This window comes from Propithecus coquereli, unplaced genomic scaffold (genome assembly GCF_000956105.1).
Source record: "Propithecus coquereli isolate 6110/MARCELLA unplaced genomic scaffold, Pcoq_1.0 Scaffold825, whole genome shotgun sequence".
Classification (NCBI taxonomy): Eukaryota; Metazoa; Chordata; class Mammalia; order Primates; family Indriidae; genus Propithecus; species Propithecus coquereli.
This window is the reverse complement of record NW_012154452.1, coordinates 530978-555004: the sequence shown is the minus strand read 5'-3', so window position 1 is coordinate 555004 and position 24027 is coordinate 530978. Positions and strand designations below refer to the sequence as shown.

The following is a 24027-nucleotide window of genomic DNA, read 5'->3' as shown; positions in this document are numbered from 1 at the left end:
ATGCGCCACCATGCCCGGCTAATTTTTTCTATACATATATTTTTTTAGTTGTCCAGATAATTTCTTTCTATTTTTAGTAGAGACGGGGTCTCGCTCTTGTTCAGGCTGGTCTCGAACTCCTGACTTTGAGCGATCCTCCCACCTCGGCCTCCCAGAGTGCTAGGATTACAGGCGTGAGCCACCGCGCCCGGCCAATAAAGTATTTTTAAATTAAGGTATGCAAATTGTTTATACATAATGCCATTGAACATTTAATAGACTACAGTATGGTATAAGCATAACTTTTATATGCACTGGGAAACGAAAAAATTCACATGACTCACTTTATCGAATATTCGTTGTATTGTGGCAGTCTGACTCTGAACCCACAATATCTCTGAGGTATGTCTGTATTTTCTTTTTATCCACCATATGAATTATTCCAAACTAACATAAAACAAAGCACAATTAGCTAGTGAGCTTCTCGCCACAGACCAGGACTAGGGAACTGCAACCATTCTTTCACATCTCCAACTACATCATTCTTCTCTCCTGGTTTTATACAAGTACCCAATGTATTCTTCACTTGGCAAGCAAAATGAACTAAACTGGGGCCACAACAGCTTGTTGCCTGGTCTTCTTCCTGGACCAATGCAGCTTCTGTGCCAAAATTAGAACCTGAAAGGAAATATTGACTATAAAACAAAAGCAAACAAAATAGTGGCCTGAATGTCTTCTTGCTCTGCCAAAGAGGTTTTTTTGTAAAAAGACTCAAATATTTTCTATGGCATTAGACTGGCTATCCTATAATTGAAAAATTCTGTTAAAAAAAAATACAAAGTATTAATATTATGCCATGTAAACTATTATTACCACTCAGTAATAATTTAAGAATTAATGTCATATGCTTACTCTTTTAAAAGCACATTAGACTACAACTTCAAACATACCTCTCAAGTGAAAGAGCTAATACGTAGTCATCACAGTGCATGGCACAAAGTAGCAATAAGTGTAAGCTGTCCATTCATTTCACAAATGAAAGTATGCCATATTCTTTAACTGCGGTACCCAACCCCCAGGCCATGGAGAGGTACCGGTCCGTGGCCTGTTAGGAAGCAGGCCGCACAGCAGAAGGTGAGCAACGTGCAAGAGCATGCAAAGTTTTATCTGTACGTACAGCCACACCGCACAGCTCGCATCATTGCCTGAGCTCCACCTCCTGTCAAATCAGTGGAGGCATTATATTCTCACAGGAGCATGAACCCTACTGTAAACCATGAATGCGAGGGACCTAGGTTGCGCACACTCTTTATGAGAATCTAATGCCTGATGATCTGAGATGAAGCCGAGGTGGTGATGCTAGCACTGGGGAGCGGCTGCAAATACAGATTATCATTAGCAGAGAGGTTTGACTGCACATTAAATGTAATGCACTTGAATCCTCCAAAAACCATCACCACCACCACCCCACCAGGTCCATGGAAAAATTGTCTTCCATGAAACTGGTCCCTGGTGTCAAAAAAGCTGGGGACCACTGTATACTACTGTTATTCTAGGTTCTGTGGATGAAGAGGTAAATAAGACTCAAGGCCTTCAGAGAAGTCCCTAAATTCACAGAGCCTAGTCCCTGAGCATGGCAAAGTAAAGTGCTCGGAGAAGTTAGAAAAGACCTATTCCTGTGCCCTTGACATGGGATAAACCCTAGAGATCAACGAAGAATAAAATTACACAAAGCTTGTATTTTACTGGATGTTAACAGATAAGCAAACAGATAAGCAAGATAATTCCAGAAAGTGGTAAGTGCCATAAAAGAAATAAATAAAATATGATATTAAAAAGGGGGAGGGGAGGGAGAAGACGGTAATTTCAAATCAGGGAAGGGCTCTCTGAGACTACAATATTTAATCTAAGAGCTGAAAGGAACCAAATGTACAAAAAGTGTTCCAAACAGACGCATTGCATATAATAATAATTTTGTTCTCAGTGTCATTATTAATCAATTGTCTATTTTATTATCATTAAATCCAATAGCCTCCTTCCTACTTCCAGCCTGGGATTCACATTATAGACCAACAGGAACTTGAAAATAATGTGTTAAATAATCTGCCTAAAAAGTAATGTGCTTCATTTTAAAACTTAAGTTTAGCAATGTCCATAAAAGAAGAGTACTTAAAGCCAGTGTAATATAACATAGCTTTCTAAGAACTATTATACCAAGTTAGTGGATGGTCATGGGAATATTACTAAAGGTAGTGTGTATTACAATGGATTTGGGGGCGGGGGAGATTCAAATTCCAGCTCTCTTAATTACTAGCTATGTTATCCTGCCCCCTCCTCAGTTTCTTCCTCTATAAAATAAGATTAACATCTCCTGTCCTACCTATTATGAAGGGTAGAGCAGTCACGAAGACTGAGATCCTCACTACCACCAACATTGCCTCTAGGTCAGGGAAAGCCATGTCTCTGGGTGCAGAAAAGCATACAACCCATCTACTCATTAAGGGAGACTCCCAGGACCTCACACTTATGTTTAGATAAGACAAATAAACTCATTAGAATTGCACCTGGTTCCCCAACCTCACAACAAATTAGGAAGAAACAATTAGAAACAAAGTACTGACAAAAGAAAGAAAGTACAGCTAACTGGCAAACAACAGTGAAGGAAAACAGAAAAAATAAAATAAAAAGCAAACTCAAAAAGTCTTAATTACAAAGAGCTAGACCCCAGTTATATGACCTAAAAATAAATAATCCTGTTTAACTCAGGAGGTACAACAGGTGTCACTCACAGTGGAAAAAAGTAATAATAATGCTCTTCCTGTTGTGAATCACTAAGAAAAGATTAAATATATTTAGCACACTGATTCAAAAGGGAAAGTATGATGCCAGTGCCAGGGGCAGGTGCCTGTAGTCCCAGCTACTCAAGAGGCTGAGGCAAGAGGATCGCTTGAGCCCAGGAGTTTGAGGTTGCTGTGAGCTAGGCTGATGCCACAGAGTGAGACTGTCTCAAAAAGAAAAAAAAAAAAGATATAACAGTAAACATTCAATGTAACATTCTATATAAGAACAAAATAAGGGAGGGAAAATAAATAATGAGCATCCCGGTAGGGGAATACAAACTCTAACTTTATGCAATCTTCTTAAGGTAAGAGGTTCCAGTTTGTAACGTTTGTGGAGTAACTAGCACATGACATATATTCAACACATATCCGTTGAATTAATGAATAAATGATTAAATAAAGAATATCCAGTAATGATAGATTACATAGCCATTGAAAAGAATACAGTAAATCTCCATATATAATCACCTAAAAAGATGGCCATCATAGAATAACCGAAAAAAAGATGCAAGCAACACGATTGTTTCATGTGTGAGAACAATGTCCACATAGATGTATCTGCTTATACTTGTGGAAAAGTAGAGAAAGGCACATAGAATTTTGATGAGCAACTGAATTGAGGGAATGTTTTAACTACTGTATTGTTTAATTTTTTTTTTTGTTTTTTAGAATAGTTTTAGGTTCACAAAAAAATTGAGAGCAAGGTGGAGAAACAGCCTATATACACCCTGCCCCTATACATGCATATCCTCCCCCATTATCAACATCTCCACAATTGAGAAACCCACATTGACACATTATCACCCCCGAAATTACTATTTAAGTGGTAGGATTACAAATAGCTTTGTGTTGTCAGTAATTTTTAAATACAATTTTTAAATGATGCCACCAAAAATTGTTTAGAGCTCTACAAAGTATTGAACTCCTTTCTAATGTAATACAGAAAGAACAGAATAGGAAAACAATTAGTAACACTGACCAAGAGTCTTAAACATTTCTGATCCAGAATCTACTTCCAGGAATCTAATCAAAGAACGAGAAATGCAGACAAAGCTTATGGTACCTAATGCTCTCATAAACATTACTTTTAACAATCATAAAATGGAAGTAGCCTCTAAAATATTATTAAAAGTTCTGCACAATTACATGTAAAAGAAGGATTCAGAAATATGTAGAAAATATATAGAAAGGAAAGAGAAGAAAAAGTTAGGAAATACACCAAAATTTTAATCCCCAAGATTACTGGCACTTTTTCCTACCTTGAAATTGCCCCAGATTTTTCAAAGTTACCTTGCTATGCTTTTATAATCACAAAATAATAAAAAGGATGTGACACAGTTGTGATTTATCTAAATATAAACATTCCTAAACCTTTTTACATTCAAAATACAAAATCCCAACTCCTTACCTAAAGCTAGATCCCAAATCCAACTCCTGGTCCTCATTTGCCAACTCAAAAAAATCAAGACAGATGGCAAATAAGCATATGAAAAGATGCTCCACATCATATGTCATAAGGGAAACGCAAATTGAAACAACAATAAGATACTACTATACACCTGTTAGAATGGCCAAAATCCAGAACAGTGACAACACCAGATACTGAAGAGGATGTGAAGCAACAGAAATTCTCATTCATTGCTGGTGGGAATGCAAAATTGTACAGCCATTTTGGAAGACACAGTTTGACAGTTTCTTACAAAACTAAACATACTCCTTACCATATGATCTAGCAATCACATTCTTTGGTATTTACCCAAAGAAGTTGAAAACTTACGTCCACACAAAAACCTGCACACAGATGTTTCTGGGCAGCTTTATTCATAACAACCAAAACTTGGAAGCAATCAATACATCCTTCAGTAGGTGAATGGCATATAAGGAAAATGAAATATTCAGTACTACAAATACCATGAAAAGACATGGAGGAAACTCAAATGTATATTACTAAGCAAAAGAAGCTAGTCTGAAAAGGTTGTATATGGTATGGTTCCAACTATATGACATTCTGAAAAAGGCAAAACTACGGCGACAATAAAAAGACTAGTGGCTGTGAGGGATTGGAGGAAGGGAGAGACAAATAGGCAGAGCACAGTGGATTTTTAGCACAGTGAAACTATTCTCTATAGTACTATAATGTGAGATACATGTCATTATTAATTTGTCCAAACCCATAGAATGTAGAACATTCTATGAATTAATCCCAATGTAAACTATGAACTTTGAGTGATAATGATGTGTCAATGTAGATTCATCAACTGTAACAAAGGCACCACTCTGCTGGGGGATGTTGATAATGGAGAAAGACATGCACATATGGGAAATCTCTGTACATTACTCTCAATTTTACTGTGAACCTAAAACTGCTCTAAAAAATAAAGTCTATTTTTAAAAAATCAAAACAAGCCACAGACTAGGAGAGAAATATTTGCAAAACATTATCTGTTAAATGACTTTCATTCCGAAATACACAAAGAACTCTTAAATAACAAGAAACAGTAATCAAGATAAGAAAATAAACAACCCAATTTAAAAATGGCAAAAGATCTGGACACCTCACCAAAGAAGAAATACAAATGGCAAAAAAGCATATGAAAAACATGTTGAACATGGTATGTTATTGGGGAATTGCAAATTAAATTAAATTAATGAGGTACTATTACACACCTATTATTACAGAATGGAAAAAATCTAAAAAACTGATAATGCCAAATTCCTACTGAGGATGCAGAGCAACAGGAACTCTCATTCACTGCTAGTGAGAAAGCAAAATGGCACAGCCACTTTGGAAGACAGTTTGACAGTTTATCACAAAGCTAAACATAGCCTTACCCTATGAACTAGCAATCATACTTCTGCGTATTTAGCCAATGAGTTGAAAACATGTCCACACAAAAATCTGCACTCAAATGTTTACAGCAGATTTATAAACACCTCAAACTGGAAGCAACCAAGATGTCTTTTAATAGGTGAATGGATAAATAAACTGTGGTACATCTATATAATGGAATATTATTCAGTAATAAATAGAAATGAGCGATCAAACCAAAATAAGATGCGGAAGAACCTGAAATACAAATTGCTAAATTAAAGCAGCCAGTCTGAAAAGGCTATATATTCTATGATTCCAACTATATGGCATTCTAGAAAAGGCAAAACTATAAAGATAATGAAAAGAGTAGTGGTTGCCAGGGGTTGGGGGGGTGAATAAGTCTGAAGGACAGAAAACTTTTAGAGAGGTGAAACTATTCTGAAAGATACTGTAATGGTGGATATATGACATTATGCATTTGTCAAAAACCACATAATTGTAACACAAAGAGTGACCCTTGATGTAAATTATGGACTTTAATTAATAATATAGTATTAATACCAGTTCAGGTTGGGCGCAGTAGTTCATGCTTATAATCCCAGCATTTTGGGACGCCGAAGGAGAAGGATCACTTTGAGCCTAGGAGTTAAGAGACTAGCCGGGGCAACATAGCAAGACCGCATCTCTTTAAAAAAAAGAAAAAAAAGACCCTTATCAAATGCCGATGTACCAGGCCAGATATACTATAATAAGACAGTTTTTGCCTTATCAAGGAAATTGATTTGATTATCCAATGAAAAAATCTCTTTCAAAAAACTTGCTGAGGGCTGTTAAGTTATGGGAAAATACACAAACTTCAAGTATTACCAAAGCATGTTACAGAATTACAGATGGTTAGTGATTCACACAAAAATCTCAAAGCTATCTTACCAAGAAATAATTTAACTTGTCAAACTGTGAAGTATTTTTATATTTTCGGATTAAGCATAAAAAGCACAAACATGCAACTAAAATGAATCAATAACCTCATTATAAGAATCAGGGAAGAAAATATTTTAAACCAGTTTCTCAGGTAGCTCCTTACTTCCATTGATAACCTGACAGTAGCTGGGTAAATTCACAAAGGAAAGCAACACCGACCTTGACAATTCCTAATAATAACAAAGTCAGCAAGCACTAGGTGAGCACTTAAGGTACTACCACTTATTACACTGGTATCTTTTCAGGTACATGCATAAACGGAAAATGCTACTTTTAGCATGGGTTTTGGGGAATTGAAAAACTTGCACACAGGCAGTTCTTCAAGCATTAGAATGGGAACATATATTCAGGCTTTCAAAAGAAAAACACTAAAAAATCTCATTAGAACTTAGAATTTCCATCATGTGTCAGGAACACTTAGCGTTTTTGCAATACAATAAAACTGTTAATTACAGTAATAATACACATTAACCTATCAGGAAAGTATCTCATTTCACAGATAAGGAAGAACTCCATAAACTGGGACTGTCCACTCTGATGAAGCACACCCTCAACTACGCTAATTCCATCTGTGATAAGTAGGAAAGCTTAACACAACAAAAATATTCTAAAGATTTAAGCCAATCAGGCTAATTTAGCTACATTAGAACCAGTATTTTTTTGAAGACAGGGTCTGGCTCTGTCACCGAGGCTGGTGTGCAGTGGTATGAACACAGCTCACTGTAGCCTCCTGGGCTCAAGGGATCCTCTGCCTCAGCCTCCGGAGTAGCTAGGACTACAGGCGCGCACTACCACGCCTGGCTTTTTATTTATTTTATTTATTTTTTTAAAGAGACATGTTGCCTAAGCTGCAAAATAACATTATTTAAAAATCAAGGCAGGGCATGGTGGCTCACGCCTATAATCCTAGCACTCTGGGAGGCTGAGGCAGGCGGATCCCTTGAGCTCAGGAGTTCCAGACCAGCCTAAGCAAGAGCGAGACCCCACCTCTACTAAAAATTAGCAGGGTGTGGTGGTGCATGCCTATAGTCCCAGCTACTTGGGAGGCTGAGTAAAGAGGATTGCTTGAGCCCAGGAGTCTGAGGTTGCTGTGCGCTACGCTGATGCCACGGCACTCTAGCCCGGGCAACAGAGCGAGACTCTGTTTCCAAAAAATAAAAAAATTAATAAAAATCAAGACCACCTCAAGTTCAATTACTTAGCATCTAACAGATCCCTTTAACCCAGAATAGCCTAAAATGAACATGCATCCTTTCAAAGCACCCAATATTTGTTTATACTTATATTTAAAGGATTGTGTGATATCTAATATAATCTGCCTAAAACTTTTCCCAGCAACCACATCACTTAAATCTTAAACCATTTTTTTTAACCAGAACTATTTTGTTAGATGATATCTTCATACAGAGTATATTTATTTTTAAAAAATGGTGACACATTACTTGCCCAAGAAGAATTTATTCAGTGTTTCCCTAAAATGCCTTAGATGGAAATCTAGATTAAGAAAACCTGGTGTTTTCTTAATTTTTATTAGATGAAATATTATGTTTTCTAAACAATTAATCCCAAACAATTTCTACCCCTTTTGTCGCTCCAATTATTTTCATTCACCACTTTGAACCCAGGGAGACAAATTGTTTAAATTATTTTAAACCAGATCCTGCCATGAAGAGAAAGAAGGGAACATTTACTAAATTTCTAAGGTGCACAGCATTTCATTGTCCATGGATGAGAAAACTAAAGTTTAGCTAGGTTAGAATAACTTGCTCAAGGTCTCTCAACTGATAGAATTATTCAGAACTCAAAACTGCCTAAATTCCAAATTCATGCTTTTTGTACTCACCTCCCCCCTCCCAAATGTAATTGTACTAATCACTGTGATTGTATAAATTTCAATTCTAAAATTACCCTAAAGCAACTACCTTGCAATATTGGAGAGAGGAGGGGCACAGGCAGAAAACAGGTATCTAACAACTACCCAAAACTAAGCTTTTCCAATACATACAAGGGATATTAGAAGTCTAGTCATAGCTCCTATTTTTCACACTATGGAGCTATGGTCTAGAAAACCATTAGCATCTTGGCGATTCTGTTGCCCTCTAAAGTTTGAGAAACACTGCTACAGAGGAAAACTGACTTTTTAGGACAGCCCTAGAACACAGGCTCTTAAACATAGGAACTAATCAAACACCTAAAAGGAGAAAACCAATTGAGTTAATCCTCCATTCCTATAGTCTAGTCTAGAATAGCGCTTCTCAAACTTTAGAGAGCAGAATCGCCTACAGGTCTTGTTAAACAAATTCCTAGACCCCAACCCCAGAGATTACAACTCAGTAGGCCTGGGATAAAACCCAGGAATTTAAACTTCTAACATCACCTTCATGATAGACACTGCAGAAAAGGAGACTACACTTTTGAGGAGCAGAGGACTAAAACAAATCCTCTGATATCTCTCATATATCCCAACCTGAAAAACACTTCCATCCTTCCTTTCTTATCCTTCCTGCTTGCTCACTGAGATTCTCAATCTGTTCCACGATTACTTTTAAAAATTACAACCAATTTTGTCAATTGAATTCCATTTCTTAATACACCAATTGAAGTTAAAGATTCAATTTATTATATTCAGAACAAAATACTACCAAATAAAGTCTTCAAAAAGGCTTATATGAAATTTTAATATAGTTCAATTAAATATGATACGTGGCCAAAAGAAAAAAGTGTCCTATAAGACACTACAAAAAACACTAAGTTGACAGAAGACTTGAATTCTGCCACTTACTATGTCACCTTAAATAACCTGACAATTTGTCTTTTAATAGCTTTTTGTACAGACTTACGTGACAATTCCAGGTCTATGCTCTCATAATGGCAATACCCAAATGACTAAAAAAAAGTAAATGAGAAAAGGAGTAGGTTAGACTTATAAATCCTGATCATTACCAAAATTACCTATTTTATTCACTCAACAAATACAATTGACCATTAAATAACACGTGGTTTGAACTTTGTAGGTCCACACACTTTTCAATAAATGTTGGAAAAATTTGAGATTTGCCAACAATTCAAAAAAACTCAAATGAACCATGTAGCCTAGACATGTTGAAAAAATTAAGAAACAGTTATATGTTATGAATGCATAAAATGCATGTAGATACTAGACTGCTTTATTATTTACTATCATAAAATATATATACATCTATAACTAAAAGTTCAAATTTATCAAAACTTACAGACCATAAATGGCACCATTCACATTGGAAAGAAATGTAAGCACATGTAATGATACAGTATTAAATGCTAACTGCATAAAGTTAATTGTACTACATAGTGTACTACTGTAATAATTTCATGGCCATTCCCCTGTTGTTACTGTGGGTGAGCTCAAGTGTCACACAGTTCTTGTGTATTTTTCATCAGGTTTAGTGTGATACCATAAACCTTGAACACCACCATAGAAAATGCCACTAGTGATGCTGAAAGTATTCCCAAGAAGCAGAGAAAAGTCATGACATTACAAGAAAAAGCTGAATTGTTTGCTATGTACCATAGATTGCAGTCTGGAGCTGCAGTTGCCCACCATTTCAAGATAAATGAAAAAAAAAGAGAGATTTGTGAAGCCATTGCTGCAGTGAAATACCTTTTTATCTCAAATTGAAAATGCAGCTTTTATGTGGGTACAGGATTGCTATAAGAAAAGTAGAATAATATGGTTCGAGAAAAAGCAAGGTCATTATATGACAACTTAAAGCAAAAGAAAGGTGAGGATCTAAAGCTGGAGGATTTAATGCCAGCAAAGGATGGTTTGGCAATTTTAGAAAGAAATCTGGCTTAAAAAACAACAGGAGAAGCAGCTTCTACTGACCAACAGGCATCATATGAGTTCCCATTAAGAAAATAACTGAGGGCCGGGCGCGGTGGCTCACGCCTGTAATCCTAGCACTCTGGGAGGCTGAGGCGGGTGGATTGTTTGAGGTCAGGAGTTCGAGACCAGCCTGAGCAAGAGCGAGACCCCCATCTCTACTAAAAAATAGAAAGAAATGATCTGGACAACCAAAAATATATGTATATAAAAATTAGTCGGGCATGGTGGCACATGCCTGTAGTCCCAGCTACTCAGGAGGCTGAGGCAGAAGGATCGCTTGAGCCCAGGAATTTGAGGTTGCTGTGAGCTAGGCTGAAGCCACGGCACTCTAGCCCGGGCAACAGAGCAAGACTGTCTCAAAAAAAAACAAAAAAACAAAAATAAAATAACTGAGGAAAAAGAATATTTGCCTACACAGGTTGTCAATGTACACAAAAGTGCCCTATACTAGAAAAAAAAAATGCCGCAAAGGGCATTTATTAGTAAGGAAGAGAAGCGAGGATAAGGATGTAAGGCAGGAAGGGATAAGCTAACTCTGTCATTTTGTGCAACTGCAAGAGGGTTTACATCAGGACTGCCCTTATCTATAAAGCTGCTGGCCCACAAGCATTGGGGGGAAAAGATTAAACACCAGCTGCCAATCTTTTGGTTGTACAACAAGAAGCCTGAACAACAAGAACCCTTTTCTGGATTGATTCTATCAATGCATTGTCCCTGAGATAAGGAAGTACCTTGACAATAAGGGGCTGCCTTTTAAGTTCTATTGATATTGGACGATGCCCCTGGCCACCCAGAAGCCCATAAGTTCAACAACAAAGGTGTCGAAATGGTCTACTTGCCTCCAAATACATCACCTCAAATTCAGCCTCTAGATCAAGGAGTTAGAAGGACTTTTAAGGCTGACTACATATGGTACTCCATAGGAAGGATTGTCAACACTGTGGAAGAGAATCCCAAAAGAGAGAACATCATGGAAGTCTGGAAAGATTACACCTTTGAAGATGCCATCAGTGTTATCCATTAAGCCTAAAACAATACATTCCTGCTAAAGAAAGCTGTGTCCAGACATTCTGCATGACCTCACAGAATCTACAAAAGAGCTAATCAAGTAAATCAAGAGATTGTGGATATGGTAAAAAAAGGTGGTGAAAGGGTTTCAAGATTTGAATCTTGGAAAAATTTACGAGCTAACAGATACCACACCAGAGAAATTAAAGGAAGACACCTTGATGGAGAGGAGTGTTTCCAAACCAGTGCCAGATGATGAGAAGAACACTTAGAAGCAGTGCCAGAAAACAAAGTGACATTAAACAATCTGGCAGAGGGGTTCCAATTACTCAAGATCGCTTCTGATTTCTTTCAAACATGGAACACTCAAAGATAAGGGCACTGAAACTAAAGCAAACAATGGAAGAAGAATTGATTCTGTATAGAAACATTTTTAGAGAAATGAAAAAACAAAAAACTCAGACAGAAATTACAATGTATTTCCATAAAGTTACACAAGTGTGCCTCCCTTCCCTTCCAACTCTTCCACCCAAGACAGCAAGATCAATCCCTACTCTTCCTCCTTTCTCCACAGCCTACTCAAGGTGAAGACGATAAGGAAGAACATCTTTGTGATGATTCACTTCCACTTAATGAATACAAATATATTTTCCCTTATGATTTTTTTTTCTTTTTTTGAGACAAGGTCTCATTTTGTCACCCCTGCTGGAATGCAGTGGTCCAATCATAGCTCACTGCAGCCTCGAACTCCTGGGCTCAAGCAATCCTTCTGCCTCCCATGTGGCTGGGACCACAAGCAGATGCCACCACACCTGGCCCCTTATCATTTTCTTAGTAATATTTTCTTTTCTCTAGCTTACTTTGTGGTAGGAATACTGTATGTAATACATATAACATACAAAGTATGTGCTAATGGACAGTTTATGTTAACGGTAAGGCTTCCAGTCAACAATAGGCTATTAGTAGTTAAGTATGAGAGAATAAAAAGTTATATGCCGATTTTCAACTGCATGGGGATGGGAGGGTCGCTCCCCTAACCCCTGCATTCTTCAAGGGTCATATGTATTTACTAAATACCTACCATACGCAAAGCAATAACTCGAAGTCATGACTTAAGAATTCATGTCTTGCACCTCCATCATCCCATGGTATCATTAGTTTTTAATATCTCTCAAATCTATCCATTTCTAAGTTTATTACCACTACACTTTAGTAATTCACGTAGTACAGGATCCCTAGACTATTCCAAAAGTCTACCTTTATTCTCCACTTAATCCTTAGCTGAAATCAGGGCAATCTTTCCATGCCCCTACTTAAACTCTTCCATGCCTGTAAAGCCCAAATTCCTTTCTAAGCTCATTTCTAAGGATCTCTCCGTAACTCATGGTCCAGTCACACTAAATAACTTATCACCTCCCAGAGACTATCACAACTGTCCCAACCCTTTCTGCATAAGCTACTCTCTGCCAGAGGTGGGGTGAGTCTACTGACCCACTCTCTCCTCCAATTTACACCTTCTAACACTCCTCCTCCTGAAAGCTTACCCAGATGCTACAGCTTCATCTTTTCCACCCCACTCTCCCAATCTCAAATCACATTATATAATCCTCCAACAAGCTCCATAACACCTTTGCACATCCCTATTTGTACTTATCACCTGGTAACTCCCTTTTTGCTCTTCTCCCTCTTGAAGGTAGCATGTGAGTCTTTTGCACTAGTTTAGCTACAATGCCTAACACACAGTCAGCACACAAAATTTTCTTGATTGAATAGGCAGGGTGGGGACAGTGGGGACATACATACAATGAATATATAAGATTCCCAGAGATCTTGGAGGAGACAAAATCATTCAGCATCCAGATGTCAAAACATGTGAAGTTGCTTAACAATATTTAAGAAAATTTTATATTCAATCTCATAATATTTAAGAAATTCTCTGAAGATATTCTACTGCACATAAAACTATCTTTTTGGTTAGAAGAATAAAGGAAAGGAAAGTGAAACACTATTGAAAAGCAAGAATAAGTATGCCATCAAATAATCTGTGGTATTGGTATAAATCTCTTGGCTTTGAGAGCTTAAAATATAGTTAAAAAGATGCCAACACAGCCATCAGAGTTTTCTGGAATTTAAAACACACACATACACATTTATGAATTAATGTCAAGCTATAAAACACCAAATGTCTTTAGTTTTCTGTTCCAGGAATGGTGTTTGGAATTCTGCCAAGCACATAGGAGAAAACCTCTGACTCTTCCATGTTTTGCAGTAGGTAACGAAACTAGCCTGCCCAGAAAACATGAAATCATGTATAATATGGTAGAGTAATACAGTAAGGTAAAGCAATACGGTAGGTAAATTTTATGACTAATTTAAAGTAAGTAGAAAATGGGAAGGCAGTATAATAAAGATTACAAACTTTGCATACAGTCTATTTGAGCACCTCATCTTAAAATGGATGTAAAAAATACCTTATGCAGTTGTGAGGATTATGTGAATTACACAGAGCACTTAAAATACTCAGATCCTGACATACGTACCAAGTGCTCAATAAATGGTAACTACTGATATTACTATCGTTTTATGAAAGAAGAATCTCAAAAAACAAAGACTCAGGTAGTAAAAGTTACACTCTAAGAGTTAAAACTTTTTCTGTCACTCCCTTAGCTGCTTTTGTAACAATAAATACTTCTAAACTGTCTCCCCTCTTCCTTCCAAAAAAAAAGCTATTATAATCACTAAATTGTATTTACATTTAGTAGAGCAGAAAATGTATTAATAATTAATAAATATTTTCATAATGCTAAATGTATGTCATTTCGAATGTATAAAGGGCACTTTAAATTCACATATTAAAATATTACAAACATAAAGCATCCAAAATCTTTAAAACATAGAGGACAAAATGTAATATGGTCTATGTTAGGAGCTAACTGCATTGCCCTCAAATTTCATACGGTGAAGTCCTAACCCCTAGTACCTCAGAATGTGACTGTATTTGGAGACAAGGACTTTAAAAGGGTAATTACGGTCGGGTGCAGTGGCTCACGCCTGTAATCCTAGCACTCTGGGAGGCCGAGGCAGGAGGATCGCTCAAGGTCAGGAGTTCGAGACCAGCCTGAGCAAGAGCCAGACCCCATCTCTACTCAAAAATAGAAAGAAATTATATGGACAACTAAAAATATGTAGAAAAAAATTAGCCAGGCATGGTGGCACATGCCTGTAGTCCCAGCTACTTGGGAGGCTGAGACAGGAGGATCCCTTGAGCCCAGGAGTTTGAGGTTGCTGTGAGCTAGGCTGATGCCACGGCACTCTAGCCCGGGCAACAGAGTGAGACTCTGTCTCAACCAAAAAAAAAGGGTAATTACATGAACATGAGGTCATTAGGGTGGCCATAATCCAATGACTAGTGTTCTGATAAGAGGAGGAAATCTGAACACAAACATGTACAGAGAGAAGACCATGTGAGGACACAAGCAGAAGCCAGCTACCTAAAAGTCAAGGAAAGAGGCTTAAGAAGAAAGCAATCCTGCCAACACTTTGATTGTGGACTTCTAGCCTCCAGAACTCTGAGAAAATAAATTTTTGTTGTTTAAGCCACCCAGTTTGTGGCACTTTGTTACGGCAGCCCTAACTAGATTGGGTTTACAGACTAGCAGTATACTTCTAGTTGTAGTCATTGATTCCTCAAGTTTATCTTGAAACCACCTAGAATTAAACACATTTGCAAAGTCGAAATATCAAACATCTAAAGCCAGAGTCAGAAATTATATATCATACATATGAGGTATCTCTTTCAATAAAATATATTATCTATATTATTTGAGCTATGGCTGATCTGAAGCACTATTAACTTTTTATGTATTAGGTGACTTTATCACTTATTTTGAAGGAAAATATGTATATTCTCAATTTGTATATGCACTGATTTAAAGATGGCCCTCTCATCTTGAGCCATATTAGAGACATTGTCTTTGGATAGAAGGAACACAGATCTTGAAATCAGACAAATGGAGGTTTAAACCCCAGTGTTGCCATTTACTAGTTACAGGGCCTCAAGCAAGTTATTTCGCCTCTCTGACCTTCAAATTCCTCAACTGTAAATGGGGATGAAAATGGTATCTTACAGGATTTTCAGGATCAGAGAGAGCCAAGTTAAGCACCCGGCACAATTCCTAACACAAGGTGGGCACTCAATAAATGGTAGTTATGATAAGACCATCATCCAAAGAAGATGCGCATGAAAGATAGGTGTCACTGTTGATAGGACCGTAAACTAAAGCCTTCTGGAAAGCAATTTTGAAATATCCATCCAAACATGAGAAAGATATCCCTCAGACATCCACAGACCTAGAAATTCAACTTTGAGAATCCATTCTATAGAAATATTTGCACAAGTGGGCAAAGATGTGTGAAAAAGGATGTTCTCTGTGGCATTGTTTTAAAAGCAAATCAATAGAGGGCTGGTTTATTATTAGACTATAGTAGATCCATATTTGCCATTATTTTAAAAATAAAGTAGATCTCTACCTCCTGACAAAAAGATGACAAAGGCAGAATAAGTACAATATGACCCAACGAAGTAAAAACTGTGTTTATATATGCAGGGAAATGGGTAGGAAAGGACAGAATTCTAAAACAAATAGCTTTTACTTTTCATTCATATATTCTATTTTGTAAACTCTTAAAAATTCATATTAATTTTTTCTAATAAAAAGTAAACAGTGCATCATCTTTCGAGACTGATGCTTTCCTCTGCTATAGAAGAGGGCATGTTAAAGAAGACTTCAAAGAAAAATACACTGTACATTAACCCACCCTCCTCACTGAAAAAGTCTAGGACCCTACATTAAGCTCATGTTCAAGACATTCCAAATCACTTTTTTTTTTGAGACAGAGTCTCACTCTCTTGCCTGGGGCGAGTACCGTGGCGTCAGCCTAGCTCACAGCAACCTTAAACTCCTGGGCTCAAGCGATCCTACTGTCTCAGCCTCCCGAGTAGCTGGGACCACAGGCCCGCGCTACCATGCCCCGCTAATTTTTTTTTTTTTTTTTTTTTTTTTTGAGACAGAGTCTCACTGTGTTGCCCGGGCTAGAGTGCCGTGGCGTCAGCCTAGCTCACGGCAACCTCAAACTCCTGGGCTCAAGCAATCCTTCTGCCTCAGCCTCCCGAGTAGCTGGGACTACAGGCATGCGCCACCATGCCCGGCTAATTTTTTCTATGTATTTTTAGTTGTCCAATTAATTTCTTTCTATTTTTAGTAGAGACGGGGTCTAGCTCTTGCTCAGGCTGGTTTGGAACTCCTGAGCTCAAACAATCTGCCCGCCTCGGCCTCCCAGAGGGATTACAGGCGTGAGCCACCGCACCCAGCCTGGCTAATTTTTTCTACATATATTTTTAGCTGTCCAATTAATTTCTTTCCATTTTTTGGTAGAGATGGGGTCTCACTCTTGCTCAGGCTGGTCTCGAACTCCTGAGCTCAGAACGATCCGCCTGCCTCGGTCTCCCAGAGTGCTAGGATTATAGGCGTGAGCCACCGCGCCCAGCCCCAAATCACTTTCTATTCAATATTCTTTCAGTTTCTATTTCTATAGTCAATTCTAACCTTGTGGACTTAATCGCAAAACATTTTTTAAACTGCTAATTATTTGCCACAGTCACACTCTCAAAACTCTTCCTCCTCTCCCCTGCAAAACAACCTAGTTAAATATGTGTCTGGAATACAAAATTACTTTAATACTATCTAACGAAATAAAATAATTTGCATCCAAAATCAGATGAAATCAAGTTTTAAAGATTCAGCATTTTAGAGTAGTATGAACTGCAATTCTCTTCCATTACTGAAGATAATCCGAATTTTACTACACAGAACAATACTGACACTGGAATCACGGGCAGTCACAGTGGAAATTTAACCACTTTGTTTTACAGATGAGGGAAATGAAGCAGAGCAAATGACTTGACCAAGCTGACACAGTAAGTGACAGTGATCAGTGCAGGGCCCTGGCCTCCCAGTCCAATATTCTTTTTGCTAGATCACATTGTCTCACATCATAGCTTACAGTTTTCAATCAACTCCCTTTTCCAAATAAATTAGCAAAAATAGCATCAGATAACATACTTGGCTTCATAAATATGCATAAATGAAACAAACGTTAGCTGGCACATAACTACCTGGCGTATTTGCAATACTATCTATAGAGTTTTGCATTCGTTGAAATTTCAAGCATGTAAAAATATCTTGATCAGACGTTACGAAGGTGTCTGCTCTGCAGAAGCAGAAATGAAAATGTTTTATGAGAACCAATTCATCCAATTCCCCTGGAAGTAGAGCCACTAGTTAAATATTCTAATTAGCTAAAAGACAAAATTTTCTAGCCATTTATGTTTGAACAGCATTTTTGTTTGTTTCAGTAACACTTTTCCTTTTTACAGTAATGCTTCATCTCTGATTTCAAAGTCACCTTCCAGCCTAATGGAGGCACACAGCTCTGATTCTTCTCTCTCTAAAACAAGACCCATAAGAAAATAAAGACTATTCTCCTTCACGGAAAATATTTTCCTTCATTGAAAACTGGTTTGATAATATATGAAAGCCTTTAATGAACAGCTTTTTTGTCATAACATCTATATTTAACAAAAAGATAAAAATCCAAAAAAGGTCAAGGAAAATTAACAGCAATATGAGACAAAGAGTATATGAAGTAGAAGCCAAGGAGACAACAGATCTCTGAAATCTAGTTTGAGGAAAATATAATGATCATCCTGTTCTTAATAAACAAAGGCTGAAGCAACTGGCAAATTCAAGCTAAGTTTACCAAAAAGAAAAAAATTCTAAGAAACCTAAGCTCGTCTCATATCAAAAAACAAATATTGAGGGAGATATGTTTAGATATCTTCAAACATAAATGCAATAAAGTTGCTGGATTAAAAAGTCACAAATGGAATAAAATCAAAGTATTACGATATATAGCTATGGTTAATTGATAGATTTTCCATTAGCCTTCTATTGCAGCAGTTTTAAATTCAATATTCAAAGAAGATACAGTTTATCAGTAACAAAAAATACTGTTTATAATTTTGCGTGATTTGTTCGAGTAATGTGATATGATAATTAACTTCACTTTATCCACTGAGTGTTGATATTTTTCTTTAACAAAAATCCAAGTACTCAGGGTTATGAGTGATGAGTGACCTTGAGACAGCACTTGGAAGGCAGTCACCATGGCAACACTACCACAAAAGTGTCTCATCTTCAGCAAAAGGACCAACCTGGTGCATTAGGATTTAAAAACCTAGAAAAACAGAGCTTCCTTTAAAAAAATCCTAAAAAATTAGTTTTAAAAAATGTCTATATTAACCTTTCTATTTTAGCCTTCCTATTTATTCTTCATGGAGGGGGACATAAACATTAAGTTATCTTAGTGATGAAATATTAAGGCATATAAAATTCTTCTTTTCTTTTTGTTCTATATGGGCAAATTAATTGCTACAATATGAACATGGAGCAATTTTTCATTTTTTAAAAATGCATGTTCAAAATTTTTCAACAAAATCACCACTATTCTAATCTTCTTTTAATAACTGTCAAAAAGAAACAAGCGTTCACCTTAATAAGAACATTTCTTTTCCAGCCTGCACTATGATAAAGAAAACATGGGGGCAGGGAGGATGTTAACTTAAAATTCCAAATATAAAATATGCATTTGTAATTCTGCTTATACACACTAAAGATCCTTACCTTTCATGTTTTTACAAAGTTATGTTTCTTTGCTTCAGACATAAATTCGGTAGTATTTTTTTCTAGAGAATCTACACATTGGAAGCCAGGAATGTGTCACTTTAGTTATTTCATCACCAACACAGCCAGCACAAAGCCTGACACCAGATACCAAAGGACTTCAAAGTTTTTGCTCATGTACCTACCAAAAGAATCTCGAAAAACAATAAACCCCAGAACATCTGTGAGTTTACATTTAAAATTTTCATCAATTTTACTAGTTACAAAGCAGTAATTTCCAAGTATTATGTGTCTTAGCATATTTAATAAACTGTTACCTGATTCTTATATATTCAAAGGAACCTAGAATATCATCCTTCACTACTAAGTCAGAAACTTTACAACTGTTCCTTTCACCTAAAATGCAAATTTCTATTTCTCTTTCCCACAGAATTTGATCTTAAGGAAATACCACTGTACACTTGAAAGTATTTTATTGATCATCCCATTTCTGCAACAAAAGGGTATATAAACTGAAATAATTAAATTTCAACTATTATAGGATCTAAGTATTCAAAAACATTCTCAGTTATTACTCTAATCATTATTAGTATGTAATTGTTCAAAACAAATGTATTATAAATTCTGGTAAAATATTCATAAAAAGTACACTTTTCACTGTAAGTAAATCTGTTCAGCTGCAACAGGCAAGGATGTCGGTCTCCCTACCCAGCCTCCCCACCCCACCATACGTTCAGTTTTTTGTCTGTAAGATTACAAATTAATAAAACTTGCTGACATAGTAGATAAATAAGGAGTTACATGAAAGCAATGTCACTCAATTCTTTCAATACAATCTTAGTTACGTGACAAAAGTCTGTGACCTACCATTAAAAAATATTTTTTCATGATCTCTCAGAGAGCAATTTAACTCCCCCTTCAATTTTGATGAAAACAGACTTGAAAACCACCTGACTGACAGATCATTTGTTAACCAGCCATTAGAGTCATTCACTTTTTAAACTCTAACACCAATTATTCCTAATTGTTCCATGTGTTTCGAACCCTAGATTTTTTTTTAACATACAATTACAACATGCCACAGTAAAACGAGAGACTTATTCCTTCCTTTTGGCAGTTAGAAGAACAATTGTGAAAAGAAACAACTGGAGAACAAGGCCCTGCAAGCTTTCTTAGACCAACTTAAGAATTTAAGAGAACAAAAGTTTATGAATCTGGAAACTGATTCTCATTAAATCTGTGCTCAAGCCTCTAGATCCAACCACCAGTTTATACAAAATACAGATGCCTTAAATACTCATAAAAAAGGTTTCACTTCAACTAAATTAGACATCAAGTAATGAGAGATTTTTACAGCCATGTTATTTGATACTAGCAAAAAAAAAAAAAAAGATAACCTGAGTAATTTAACATTAGAAAACTGGTAAATTGGCCGGGCGCAGTGGCTCACACCTGTAATCCTAGCACTCTGGGAAGCCGAGGCAGGAGGATCACTCGAGGTCAGCAGTTCGAGACCAGCCTGAGCAAGAGCGAGACCCCGTCTCTACTCAAAAATATAAAGAAATTAATTGGACAACTAAAAACATATAGAAAAAATTAGCCGGGCATGGTGGCACATTCCTGTAGTCCCAGCTGCTCGGGAGGCTGAGGCAGGAGGATCGCTGGAGCCCAGGAGTTTGAGGTTGCTGTGAGCTAGGATGACGCCACGGCACTCACTCTAGCCCGGGCAACAGAGCGAGATTCTATCTCAAAAAAAAAATTTAATTTAATTTAAAAAAATATATAAAAAAAAAGAAATGAAGTTTTAAAAAAATGGAAATTTTCATTATTAGGCTTGCAGGATAAGAAAATAAGAAAAATTCCCTTGTATATATGACAGACAATTAAATACTCAGAATTCTTCCACATTAACAGACCATTCAACCTTTAACCAATTCCAGGGTGAACTTCCATCTTGAGTGGATTTCTAGAAACAGTTCAAGCCTAAATAGACCAGGAGCTAAAATAAAATCAACAAAGAACACGGACTTTCCTAATGTATTCCCACAGGGTTTAAAGATTAAAGATAAGCTATGACCCAGAAAAACATCTTAATGTCACAGACAGGGGTGGGAGAATGGCTTCAGAAGGACATCATCCTTTAAGGAAATTCAGGGCATATTTATTGACTCGACCAATGAACAGTGAACGTCTACCACATGTCAGGCACTTATTTAAGTGTTTGAGATGTATCAGTGAGCAAGAGGAACTAAGATTTCGGTCCCTGTGGAACTTATTCTTTACAAGGAAAAACCATACTACCATTAAACACAATAAATAATTATTGGTATGTTAGAGGATTACTGCTATGAGGGAAGAGATTCCAGTATTAAATAGGGTGATGAGCATGGGCCTCAATACGAGTGTGAGATTTTAGACTTTAAAGAGATGAGGAAGTTAGTCAGATATATTAACAGAAAGAGCATTCCACAAAGAGGGCACACCCAAAGGCAGGCGTGTACCCGCACTGGATGAAGAACCATACTAGATCAAGAATGAGCAAGGGAAAGAGGAATGAAAGGTGAGATCAGAGATACATCAGGGGCAAGTCACATACAGCTTCACAGACCAAAGTAAGGGCTGTCATTTTTACTCTGAGTGAAATGGGAAACCCATGCGGTCCAGAATAGAGTGACAAACTGGCTTAAGATTTTAAAAGATGCCTCCAGCTGTCATGTTCCAACAGACTGTAAAGAAGCAAAGGTAAAATGTAAGAATACCTGTCAGGATGTTATTACAGTAACTCGCAAAAGATGTTGGCTCAGTGGAAGTACTGAGTGGCCAGATTCTAGATATATCTTAGAGAGATGTAGAGATAAGAAAGAGGAGTCAAGCTTTTTTGGCCTAAGCAACTGAAAAATGGAGTTACCAACAAATTAGGAAGAGAAGGCTTCTGGTGAAGATCTGACAGGGAAGATCAGGAGTTCAGTTTTGGACATGTTGCTTGAGATGTCCATTAGAAAGCCAAATGGAAAGGTCAAGAAGACAGTTGAACATATAAGTGAGGAAAAAGTAGAGAGGTTTAGCTCACGTAAACAATATACAAAGACAATCCAACATATGTATAGCAGGAGTTCCAAAGAAGAAAACCAAGGCAATGAAACAACAGAAAAACTTAAACGTCAAGAAAACCTTTCTTGGCCGGGTGTGGTGGCTCACACCTATAATCCTAGCACTCTGGGAGGGCGAGGCAGGAGGATCGCTCAAGGTCAGGAGTCAGAGACCAGCCTGAGCAACAGCAAGACTCTGTCTCTACTAAAAATATATAGAAAGAAATTAGCTGGACAACTAAAAATGTATATAGAAAAAATTAGCGGGCATGGTGGCGCATGCCTGTAGTCCCAGCTACTCAGGAGGCTGAGGCAGTAGGATTGCTTGAGCCCAGGAGTTTGAGGTTGCTGTGAGCTAGGCTGACACCACAGCACTCTGCCCTGGGCAACAAAGGGAGACTCTGTCTCAAAAAAAAAGAAATCTTTCTGATATTGAGAGATTGAAAGATGCAGCAGGGGTAAGGAGAGGAAGAGGGGGAAGAGAGGCTTGAAAATACATATTGAAAGGGCTCACTGCATACCCAGGGAAAAATGAGTGAGACCAACCAACACCAATACATAAAACTACTATGAAAAAAAATCCTTTGACTATCTAGACAAAGACCAAAAAACTAAGTCACTCATAAAGAAAAACAGATTGACATCGGACTGTAACAGATATGCTATATGCCAGAAAAAAATGGAATGATATCTTTCAGACACTCTGGAAAAGAATTCTATAATCAACCAAGCCAGCTTTCAAGTACTAAAGCTGCAGACAAACTTCTCAAAAACAGTGGATGGAACTCAAGGAATACTATTCCAATAGGCTCTTCCTGAGGAATTTATTAGAGAAAATGAATTTCTGATGGCCCAAATAACTGGAAAGTCCACCTCAACATAAAAATATAAATGGTGGTAGGAATTAGATATATATTTATCTGTAAAAAACTGAAGGATGACTGTGAGTGACAGGTTATAATATATAATGGCCACATGCTTTCACAATGTAGCTACAACACAACTATCAAAAACCAGGAGGAGGCCAGGCGTGGTGGTTCATGCTATACTCCTAGCACTTTACGAGGCCAAGTCAAGAGGATCTCTTGAGGCCAGGAGTTCAAGACCAACCTGAGCACACAGGAGACCCCATTTCTACAAAAAAATAGAAAAATTAGCTGGGCAGGGTGGTGCATGCCTGTAGTTTACCCAGCTACTCAGGAGGCTGAGGAGGGAGGATCACTTGAGCCCAGCAGTTCGAAGTTGCAGTGATCTATGATGACACCACTGCACTCTAGTCAGAGTAACACAGCAAGACCTTGTCTCGGAAAAAAAAAAAGGGGGGGGGGGGGGGGGGAGTATGGAGAGATCAAAAGTAGAAAAAAACTGGCTGATTGTCTTAATATATATTAAATGAAATTAAAAGAATATTACTTTAAATCAAATGCTGGGGAAGAGAAGTAGAGGTTACTAGGTAATTTCAATAGCACACAAAGAAACCAACAGATGATAACCAATGCTAAGTCTATTGCATAAGAGTTTTAACATAAAGGCAGGCCGAGCATAGTGGCTCATGCCTGTAATCCTAGCACTCTGTGGGGCTGAGGCGAGAGGATAGCTTGAGCTTGGGAGTGCAGATCAGCCTGAGCAAGAGTGAAACCCCCATCTCTACTAAAATAAAAAAACAGGAAATGGAAAAAAAGGAAATTTAACCTCACCTCCTACTTCCCCC

At 37.3% G+C, this 24027-nt stretch overlaps 1 protein-coding gene across 1 annotated transcript in view; it reads right to left on the bottom strand.

Moving 5' to 3' along the window:
• Positions 1-24027, bottom strand: part of NCOA3 (nuclear receptor coactivator 3) — a 136510-nt gene that overhangs the window by 83202 nt on the left and 29281 nt on the right. The window contains exon 2 of the mRNA XM_012663714.1: positions 9453-9498. The gene's annotated coding sequence lies outside the window, so the exon portion shown is untranslated. The remainder of the gene's footprint in view (positions 1-9452; positions 9499-24027) is intronic.